We start from the raw sequence: 10723 nt of genomic DNA, 5'->3' as shown, positions 1-10723 counted from the left end.
ACAGCGGGGTGGGGGGAGGGGCAGGGGATGGATCTCTGCAGGAACAATGAAGATCTCCATTTTTTTTTTCTCTTTCCCGCATTTACAGTGGGGAGGTGCAATCTGTCAGCCTATCAGCAGCGCACACACGGAGCGAAGTGCTTTTTTTCACACAAGCAAGGACATATGTCATTGGCAGTGTATGTCACATGTCCTTGCCCTATAAGACCAAGCCATTTTCCCCGTCGCCACCATTTTCTCACTGCTGCAGCTGCGTGTTAGACGGCACCGCTGTTGCTGTGTGCGCTATACCTTGTTAATTTCAAGCCAATTTTCGCACAAATCTACAGATAGCTTGGGAGTAGGGAATAGTTGTGATTGCAGTCCTTTTAAGGACTAGGTTACAGCATTTCCTACGACTTTTATCAGGCAGGTCTGTGCTCTTAAATAGATAGATTGTGGGAGTAAAGACTAATTGTAATTGGAGTCCTTTTCAGGACTAGGTTACATCAGTTCCTATCAGTTTTTGACAGGCAGGTCTGTGCCAGTGCTGTGCAAGATTTTTTCACAGCATTTGGCTGAATCTAGCAAAGCTAATCCTTTTTGGCCTATTGCAGAGTGTGTTAGTCAGTGGAGTAGCCTATCTGTGTTGCAAGATATACCACCTGTGTATAGAATACCAATTTTTTTACTGCACCTAGTGAAGTAAAATCTTTTGGGCATAGCATCATTCTATTAGTCCATCTATACTGACCTCCATCAGGTTGCAAATTGAATATATTTTTTTTCTGCATCTAGCTCTGAAAAAATATTGGGCTTCTAGCTGTGTGTGGGACTTGTTGTATTAGTCCATCTATACTGACCTCCATCAGGTTGCAAACTGCATATATTTTTTTCTTCATCTACCTCTGAAAAAATATTGGGCTTCTAGCTGTGTGTGGGACTTGTTCTATTAATCCATCTATACAGACCTCCATCAGGTTGCAAACTGAATATATTTTTTTCTGCATCTACCTCTGAAAAAATATTGGGCTTCTAGCTGTGTGTGGGACTTGTTGTATTAGTCCATCTATACTGACCTCCATCAGGTTGCAAACTAAATATATTTTTTTCTGCATCTACCTCTGAAAAAATATTGGGCTTCTAGCTGTGTGTGGGACGTGTTCTATTAATCCATCTATACAGACCTCCATCAGGTTGCAAACTGAATATATTTTTTTCTGCATCTACCTCTGAAAAAATATTGGGCTTCTAGCTGTGTGTGGGACTTGTTGTATTAGTCCATCTATACTGACCTCCATCAGGTTGCAAACTGAATATATTTTTTTCTGCATCTACCTCTGAAAAAATATTGGGCTTCTAGCTGTGTGTGGGACTTGTTCTATTAATCCATCTATACAGACCTCCATCAGGTTGCATACTGAATATATTTTTTTCTGCATCTAGCTCTGAAAAAATATTTGGCCTTCTAGCAGTGTGTGGGACTTTCTCTATTAGTCCATCTATACTGACCTCCATCAGGTTGCAAATTGAATATAATTTTTTCTGCATCTAACCCAGCCAATAGTTTTGGCCTAATACCACAGTTTGGCCACTCAGCTCTGCTCGGTTCCCATCCATTGTTTTTTTGTGCAAACAACTCCAGAGTTGTTAATTAGTTAACCACCAAAATGAGTGGAAAAAGGCCTGCTGCTGGTGGAAAGGGGAATAGGCGTGTTGGGAAGGGGAAAAAAGGTTGTGTCCGTGGGGTAGGTGTTAAAGCAACAGTAACATCTGCAGAAGAAAGACCATCTAACAGCCAAACTAAAATGTCTACTTCTTTTAGCGGACAATGTGATAAGATCCCTTTCTTACGGCCACGCCAATCGCTACAAATTCCAGATGAGGCACAAAAACAGCAGGTGCTTCAACGGATATCAAGTGCTCCTTTAAGTGGGCTCTCCTCCACATCAACTTCAACATCACAAATACTCCAGTCCTCAAAGGTGTCACCCCAATCGCACTTGCTTCCTCACAGCTCCCAAATCTCCAGCTGCCCGTCTGAGTATGAGGTAGAACAGATGGTTGAGTCTGCAGAGCTGTTTACTCATACTATAGCCTGGGAATCAGAGGTCGACTCCAGCGCTTCTGTGAATCCAGACGAGGAAATGATCTGCACTGATGCCCAGAATCTTTATGAGTCGGATCCAGGACCAGACGCAGAAGGTTCTGACCATAATGTAGACCCTCATTCCCAAACTGTAACTCCTGTTGGTGGAGACAATGAGGAAGACGATGATAAGACTCAAATACCTGATTGGAGCGACAACTTTAGTTTTTTGTCAGGGCAGGAACAGGTTGGCTCTGAGGACGACGGGTGTGATAACACACAGGGTGATGATGATGAGGTTGGAGATCCCACTTACTGTCAACCCACAGTCAGCCAAGAGATGAGGTCAGCAGAGGAGGTGGAGGAAGATGCTAGTGACGACGAGGTCAGGTTGCGCCTTCCTGGACAGAGACGTAGTACTGGAAGCACGTCAACAACTGCATCCTCAAACACAACTCTGCCTCTCACCACAAGTCGTGGTGGCTCTTCAGGTCGCATGGGTGCTAAGCCTTGCATAGCCTGGGCATTTTTTCAGATCGATAAAGATGACCCAACTCGTGTTATCTGTAACATTTGTCAGCAAAAGCTAAGTAGAGGCCAAAAAATACATAGTTTGAGTACTTCATGCATGAACCGGCACATGGACATGAAGCATAAGTTGCAGTGGGAAGCTCAGTGTGCTACAATGCGGCCTAGCCGGCCGGGCCAACCACCGTCTGCCATATCTTGTGCATCCGCGGCCTCTTCATCCTCTGTGACTGGGGGGACAGCAGTCACACCTGTTTTGGGGCGCAGACCTGCCACCTCTTTACCCGCAACAGCCAGCGTGATTGGCAGGTCATCATTTTCTTTGGAGGTGGTAACACCAGCTGGTGTTGAGCGCTGTCTGACATCGATAGCACCACCTTTGGATCAAGGCAACCTAACATGTCCGCCTGCATCTTCCTCACAGACCGGCAGTTTGCCGGGGACACCCTTATCAACCCCGTCTAAGCACAATAGCCAGCCCTCGGTCCCTCAGATGTGGACAAGTAAAAGACCATTTCCTCCTAGCCATGAGAAAGCTAAGAGGTTGAATTTCACCATCTGCAAGTTCTTGGCTACAGAAATGCTGCCTTTCCGCCTGGTGGACACAGAGGATTTTCGAGACCTTATGTCCGTCGCAGTGCCCCAGTACCAGATGCCCAGTTGGCACTACTTCTCAAAGAAAGGTGTGCCTGCGCTCCACCAGCATGTCGCACACAACATCACCGCTTCTTTGAGAAACTCTGTGTGTGACAGGGTGCATTTCACCACAGACACTTGGACGAGTAGGCATGGACAGGGGCGTTACATGTCGCTGACTGGGCACTGGGTAACTATGGTGACAGCAGGACAAGGGGCTGCTGTCCAAGTCTTGCCGTCCCCACGAGTTGTGCGTCAATCCTCTTTATGTCAAAGTTCCTCCACTGCTTCTGCCTCCTCAACCTCCTCTCGGTCTTCCACCTGCACCCAAAGCCTGTGTGGTCATGCCACAAGCTTTCTAACTGCGCAGAAGGGATCCTGCACACCTCCTTACTATGCTGGCAGTAGGGCTCAACGTCATCAGGCGGTTTTTACATTGAAATGTCTGGGAAATGTGAGTCACACAGCTGAGGAGTTGTGGTCAGCTCTGGAGAACCAATTTCATGAATGGTTGTCTCCACTGGACCTGAAACCAGGGAAGGCCGTGTGCGACAATGCTGCAAACCTGGGTGCGGCCCTTCGCCGGGGCAATGTCACACACGTGCCTTGTATGGCTCACGTGTTGAACCTGGTTGTCCAGCAATTTTTAGCCCACTATCCCAGACTAGATGGCCTTCTGCAGAGGGCACGGTCGCTGTGTGCTCACTTTCGCCGTTCGCATCCCGCAGCTCAGCGACTTACATCTCTACAGAAGTCGTTGGGCCTGCCACATCACCGGCTAAAATGCGATGTGCCTACCCGGTGGAATTCAACTCTGCACATGTTGCAGCGACTGTGGCAGCACCAACAAGCCCTGGTGCAATACGTTCTGACGTATAGCCTGGGTCAACGAGATCCAGAGGTGGGGCAAATCACGCTGAAGGAGTGGTCTCAGATCAGGGACCTATGCACCCTTCTGCACAGTTTTGAAATAGCGACGAAGATGTTTAGTGCTGACGATGCCATTATCAGCATGACTATTCCGGTGATTTACATGCTGGAGCACATGTTAAACAGAATTCGGAGTCAGGTGGTGGCACAAGAGGAGGTGGAGGAAGTAGAGGAGGAGGAGTTGTATGCGGAAGGGCTAACATCTGCAAGGTCCAGACGGTCGGCAGCACCAAGGCGGCAGGCATGTGAGGGTGGGGGAGATGGTTTTACCAGGGCGCATGGTAGCAGCCAAACTAGTGAGGAAGGTGCAGGAGCCCAGGAAGAAGTGGAGGACGAACTGATGGAAGACTCATCAGATGAGGGAGACCTTGATCACATTTCTGTTGTGCGAGGTTGGGGGGAGAGGACAGAGGAAGGAAGCATGATTGTTACCTCGCCACCAACACAACAGGGACTTGGTGCTCCTGGATGCGCAACACACATGAGTGCCTTCTTGCTGCACTACCTGCAACATGACCCTCGAATTGTGAGAATTAGAAATAATCCTGACTACTGGGTTGCCACACTGTTAGATCCCCGGTACAAAAGTAAATTTGCCGAAATTATTCCTGCCATAGAAAGAGATGCACGCATGCAGGAGTATCAGCAGAGACTGTTGCAGAATCTTACATGTGCTTTTCCACAAAACACCAGTGGTGCACGTAGTGAATCTCACAGTTCCAACTTGCCAACCGTGGGACCGTCAAGTGTTCAGCACTCAAACCGTAACAGAACCACAGTATCTGCTGGTAACATCAATTTTGCGGAATCATTTCACCACTTTTTTAGCCCATCCTTTGCAAGGCCACAGGAGACAAGAAGTCTGACACATAGTCAACGCCTAGAGACGATGGTACAGGAGTATCTCCAAGTAAACATTGAAGCCACGACTGTGTCACTGGACCCTTGCTCTTTTTGGGCTTCCAATCTGGATAAATGGCCGGAGCTAGCCACTTACGCCTTGGAGATCTTGTCATGCCCCGCAGCCAGCGTTCTGTCTGAACGTGTGTTCAGCGCTGCTGGTGGTGTGCTGACAGATAAGCGCACACGGCTCTCCACTGATAATGTAGACAGACTCACGTTCATAAAGATGAACAAATCATGGATCCGAAACGACTTTTCTACCCCTGTGTCATCCTGGGGAGAGTAAAAGCTTGATGATTGGTTAAAATCACCCTACCAACCGTTTTAAGCTTTCAAATTACTAATCATGTTTATCTGTATCTTGGCTGGAAAATAATTTGGGCTTTGTAGCAGTGTGCAGCACTGATTCTATTAGGCCATCTATAATAAGCTCCACCAGATTTAAAATTACTAATCATGTTTATCTGTATCTTGACTGGAAAATAATTTGGGCTTTGTAGCAGTGTGCAGCACTGATCCTATTAGGCCATCTATACTAAAGCTTCACCAGATTTAAAATTAATAATAATTTTTAGCTGCATCTAGCCCAGAAAATAATTTTGGGGCTCCGAGATGCGCAAGACACATAAGTGCCTTCTTGCTGCACTACCTGCAGCATGACCCTCATATTGTCAGAATTCGAAGTAATCATGACTACTGGGTTGCCACACTCTTAGATCCCCCAAACTTTTCGATCAACCTTTTCATTTTAATAAAGACCAAAAAAATGGTCATTTTTGAAATTATAAGCATTAGCAGGTTGTTAGAAACTGAAATCAAACAGTTTTCAACTCAAAACTTTATTCTAGGTGATGTTACATTTTCACATAGGACCCCTTGTTCGAAAGGAGCTTCTGAACTCTCTCGTCCATTGAATTTGTCAGGTTTTGGATGGTTTCTGCTTCAATTGTTTTGCATGAGGACAGAATACCCTCCCAGAGGTGTTGCTTAGATGTGAACTGCCTCCCGCCATCATAGACACTCCTTTTAATGATGCTCCAAAGGTTCTGAATGGGGTAGAGGTCAGGGGAGCATGGGGGTCACACCATAAGTTTGTCCCCTTTTATGCCCATATCAGCCAGAGATGCAGATGTTTTATGTGCAGCATGAGATGGTGCATTATCATGCAGAAAAATGATCTTGCTGTGAAATACACGGTTCTTCTTCTTGAACCATGGCAGGAAGTGCTGTTTGAGAAAATCCACATACATTATGGAGTTCATCTTTAGCGCCTTCAGGGATCCTAAAGGGGCCGACAATCTCTCTCCCCATGATTCCAGCCCAAAACATTACTCCACCTCCTCCTTGTTGGCGCTGTAGCCGTGTTTGCGTGGGGTGTCCATCAACCAGCCATCCTCCACTCCATCCATCTGGACCATCGAGCGCTGCACGGCACTCATCCGTGAACAAAACAGTTTTGAAATCAGTCTTCATGTAATGTTTGGCCCACTGGAGCCGTTTCTGCTTGTGTGAAGTGGATAGAGGAGGTCGACAGGATGGCGTATGCACAGCTGCAAACCTCTGAAGGACCCTGCATCTTGTTGTTCGGGGGACGTTGGAGGCACAAGCAGTTTCAAAAACTTGTCTGCTGCTATGACAAGGCTTTTTTGCCGCTGCTCTTTCAACCTGACGTAATTGCCTGTAGGAAAGAGTCCTCAATTTGCCCTTATCAGCACGCACACGTGTGTACTGTGAATCAGCTACATACTTCTTGATTGCCAAGACACTTCATCCTGATCATCGCACAATGTTGATTGTAGTCATGCCTTGACCTAAACACTCCACAATTTGTTGCTTCTCAGCAGCTGACACATCCTTTTTCTTTCCCATTTTGGCAGAAATTGTAGGCTGCTTAATAATGTGAGAGCCTTCTTAAGTAGTCTTGCCTTTCATTGGACACACCTGCCAAACTAATTAGCACAGGTGTCTGCAATTGCTTACAGTGATATAAAGAGCCCTGACACACATCACCATCAATGAGTTTAACTGACAAACAAACAAATTCTTCCCTTATCACTCCTAAACACTTTTTGCATAATAATTTGGAACCCAGTGTACATGTGCTTTTCCACAAAACACCAGTGGTTCACGTAGTGAATCTTACAGTTCTAACTTGCCAACCGTGGTCTGTATGGAGTTGTTCAATAAAGGGCCCAAAATTAAGATAACATAGATGGGAGAGGTCTCTATGAATAGGAATTCCTAAGTATTTGATACCCTGTGAGGGCCAGGCAAAGGGAAAGTTGGACTGGATGGAATCCTATATGGATTTGGGGAGGGAGACATCGAGCGCCTCAGACTTCGCTGCATTGATTTTAAAATTTGACCATGTAACAAAGTGATCTATTTCAGCCATAACAGCATGGATGGATATATGTGATTGAGTGATATATACTAGGACATCATCAGCAAATAGAGAGCACTTGTACTCGGTGCCTCCCACCTCAATCCACCTAATATTGGGGTTATGGCGAATTGATGAGAGCAGGTGCTCCGTCACTAGGATGTATAAGAGAGGGGACAGAGAACATCCCTGCCTTGTCCCATTGGTGATTGTGAAAGGTGATGAAAATGTTCTGACGCACCCCCTGGGCCTTGGGACACCCGGAGCCGGACCCTTTTTGGTGGATGCTGGTGGTTGTAGTCTCCGTGGCGGCAACCCGATTCCGTGGCTCAGGGCGGTCAAACCAGTGGCGGAACTATTTATGTGGTTTTGATGTTTAAATGTCCGACTACGCCACCCGTGGATTGCGGTCAGAGTGAACCGCCGCTCCAGGGCAGACCGCTGAGGCTGGTGTTGTGGGTGCAGCAGAGCGTAGCATAACTCCCCACGGGAGGAGTATAGCCTCAGGGCAGTGTATGCGGAGGATGGGGGTGATGGTGCAGGGCAGCAGCAGTAATGACACGGAGTCAGTGATGCAGTCCAGGGCCTTTACTCACAGTTCTTATTATCCAGACCACGTCTGCAGGTAACGGCTGCCCACGTCGTACTGTGCTCACCAGGTGAGGGGCTCAGACAACTCCCAGATAACTTTGGAGTGCTTCACAGGACCCCCTTTGTGTGTCCTTTGTCTGGCCTTTCTTACCAACCCTTCTGTCCGGCTGCCTCGGGCCTCCTCTTGGTAAACTTGGCGCCAGTTTCCCTGACCCTATGTGGTGCCTTCCTAGCGGGTGTAGCGAGGGGCTGCGCCACATAAAATGTCACAGCCTCCTGTTTCTAGCTGAGGGTCGTTTCCTGCCTCCACTAGTTTCGGGGACCGGTCTCCCCCTTTGGCCTGACCCCTCCACGCAGGTGGATTCGGGCGTGCGGTGGCGACTCGCCCGTCCGCACCCCTGAGATCCCTTCGTTCCTCGTTCCTGGAGCCTTCTCCGCTCCTCTTCCTTCCTTCTCCCTCTTCCAGGCCTGGGCCTCTGTTACTAGGCCCGCCTCCGGAGCAGAGCTCATGCAGAGCCCCTGCTCCCTGCCACTTCTGCTCAGACTTCTCTGCACTGAACTAAGATGGTGCCCACCTTTTATACTCCCTTCTCAATGCACCCAGGAACTGCTTCCTCCCTGCTCCTGCACTACAGGGTTCCCCTTCCTCAGTGTTCCCTCCCCCCACTCCAGCCAGGGACAGGGACTGTCGTGCCCATCTCAGGGGCATATTGGTCGCCCTGCCCCACGGCAATGTGGTGTAATGCATGCAGGTGTCGGGTCCTGATCCACACTACATCCTTACCTGAGAGTGAGATATCACACCTCTGGGTGAGGTGCAATACCTCTGTAGCAACCGAGCCCTCAGGGTGCTACAGTTCCATTTATCTTCAGCCTAGGTGACGTATTGCGATACAGGGCCGTGATTTTGGCTATAAAAGGGTCCCCTAGACCCCTACCCCAAGCTTTTTAAGAGAATCATATATGGCGTGCCAGGAGACTCTATGGAATGCTTTCTCAGCATCCAACGAGAGTATCTAATTACAAATTTTTAACTGCATCTAGCCCAGGAAATACTTTGTGCCTAGTAGCAGGGTCTGCTAGTCAGCGGATTATCCCGGCTGTTAAGCAAGCTACACCACCTGTAGTTTGGACACTTCATTTTTTCAAAGGAAATGCTTCGGGACCACGGGATACTCAGTGAAGAGCATCAGGAGGCACCCCAAGGCATAGGGGCTCGGACTGGCAGTAGGATGCCTTGCGGTGGACAGCCGAGCTCGATCCTTATAAAAGCTTTTTAACTGCAGCAGCTTTAGTGGACGCTACTGGAGCTGGAATTACGCGGCTGCTGGCATGAGACTTGCCCTCCAATAGATCCTTGTAAATGGATTTAAAGTGTATTTATTCAAATTAGAGAGACAATTTAAATTAAAAAGCTTAGAGCTGCCTCCACCACAGGGGGGCTCGCTCGACCCACCAGCGGACAGGCACCAGTATTGGGAGAGGGGGGCTGGCCGTCAGGGTTCACCGCGGCTCTGGCACAAACCCGGCGACACGGAGGTGGCACGGGCAGGAGCGGACTGAACGTGTCGGCTTCTCACTTTTTGGATTTTAGAAGGGCATGACATGCCTATATCTGTGTCTCCCCCTCCTTTTACTCCTCCACCTCTTTTCTTTTCACATGACTATATGTACTTCTCACTTTTCCATGTGTTAGTTGTGTCTTCTGAGCAGTTTGTCAGCTTTTGGACACCTTTGAAGGTGTTTTCTATGTGTTTCTATGTGTTTTTGTTTGCCTGCCATTGGTTTTAACGGTGTTCGAAGGTGTTCGACGAACAGTTCGACGAACAGTTCGGCGAACACACGGGTGTTCGACGAACCGAACCGAACTCGAACACTACGGGGGTGGCTCAACACTAGTTATGACTAAATTCCCATTTAAATGGCAGAAAGAATCAATGAAATATTTAGGGGTTCATATTCCCTCGGACCCTAATAAATTATTTGAGCTTAATCATCAAGATTTATTGCACAGAACATATGGAGATCTATTGAAATATGGTAAATTGAAGCTATCTTGGTTTGGAAGAATGAATGCCATCAAAATGGATATATTATTATATATTTTTCAAACAGTTCCGATCTCTCCACCTCATAGCTTCTATCGTAAACTAAAGTCAGCTTTAATCAAATTCATTTCGGGTAAGATTAAACCCTGCATAAACATACGGGTTCTCTCTCGTCACAAATCATTAGGAGGAGCGGGCTTTCTGAATTTCCATAGAAACTTTCAGGCTTCTGCCTTGATGAGGATTTTAGATTGGCACTTTCATGCACACTCTAAACAATGTGTAGGGGTGGAACAGGAGGGCTCAGAAGTCCCTTTACAACTTTTACCATGGTGCCAAGTAGACTCAGTGACCTTGGCCAAATGCAATCTAACTATGGAAACACTTAAAACACTCTCTAAGGAAAAAAATGTTTCCAGGTAGAACTATTAGGCCACTCACATCAATATTTTATAACCCTTCCTTTCTAACCGGATATTTGCATGGATCTTTCCTCGGTCGGAGGGCAGTGGAGGACACCCGATTGTTTCAGATTTTGGAAAATGGCATGGTATCTACTTTTGTATCTTTACAAACAAAATCCCCAAATGTTAAAATCAAGTTGTTCGAATATTTGCAAATGAGATCCTTTCTAGT

Source organism: Phyllobates terribilis, unplaced genomic scaffold (genome assembly GCF_046119375.1).
Source record: "Phyllobates terribilis strain yellow unplaced genomic scaffold, ASM4611937v1 Scaffold_2__4_contigs__length_985480577, whole genome shotgun sequence".
Lineage (NCBI taxonomy): Eukaryota > Metazoa > Chordata > Amphibia > Anura > Dendrobatidae > Phyllobates > Phyllobates terribilis.
The sequence above is the reverse complement of the archived record's forward strand: the minus strand, read 5'-3'. Positions refer to the sequence as shown.